The sequence below is a fragment of the Nicotiana tabacum genome, chromosome 20, assembly GCF_000715075.1.
Source record: "Nicotiana tabacum cultivar K326 chromosome 20, ASM71507v2, whole genome shotgun sequence".
In the NCBI taxonomy this organism is placed as follows: domain Eukaryota; kingdom Viridiplantae; phylum Streptophyta; class Magnoliopsida; order Solanales; family Solanaceae; genus Nicotiana; species Nicotiana tabacum.
The window spans coordinates 49,238,427-49,239,129 of record NC_134099.1 but is presented as its reverse complement, the minus strand read 5'-3'; the positions used below and the strand labels follow the sequence as shown (position 1 = coordinate 49,239,129).

The 703-nt window shown below is 43.0% G+C and overlaps 1 non-coding gene across 1 annotated transcript; it reads right to left on the bottom strand.

Annotated features, from left to right (window-relative positions):
• Window positions 1-596: 596 nt before the first annotated feature.
• LOC142175061 (small nucleolar RNA R71) lies at window positions 597-703 on the bottom strand. Its single transcript, XR_012704251.1, has one exon. It is a non-coding gene; the product is annotated as a small nucleolar RNA R71 (small nucleolar RNA).

The window sequence follows — 703 nt, the reverse complement described above, 5'->3', positions numbered from 1 at the left end:
TGGCACCGTTGCCGCGGAATTAATGGTGTTATCAATTACAATTGAAAGAAGTGCATGCCTAGAAACTCATCGAGATCTTGTGAAGTATTTGACACATTATCATATCCCGAGAAAGTTTTCAAGGCCTTGAATCGGGCTAATCAGAAAAACAAATAACAACCAACAACTGCACAATTCGAAACAATCATGGGGGATCACGAGGAAAACCCAGCGGTACCAATAGTTCCAGAGGCTGCTCTCTATGACTGGGCACAACCCACAGCTGAAAATCTGTCTACAACCACTGTAGTTCCGCAGATACAGTCTGAGTCATTCCAAATTACGAATAACATGCTGCACTTGTTGCAGAACAAGGGACTATTTTCGGGGTCGCAAGTCGAAGATCCTCAGCAGCACTTGAAGAACTTCCTATCTATCTGCAAAACCCAAAGGCAGCCCAACGTAACTCTGAAGTAATCAAGTTGTTATTGTTTCCATTCTCAGTGACAGGAGCTACCCAGACTTGGCTAAACTCACTTCCCATAAATTCTATAACAACTTGGGATGAGTTAGTCAGGCAATTCCATAACAAGTTCCACCCACCCAATAAGACTGCTCAACAAATTGATGAAATTTTGAGTTTTAAACAGAGACCAATGGAGACACTGCATGAAACATGGGAGCGCTTTAAAGGGATGCTGGTTATATGCCCGCACCATGGTAT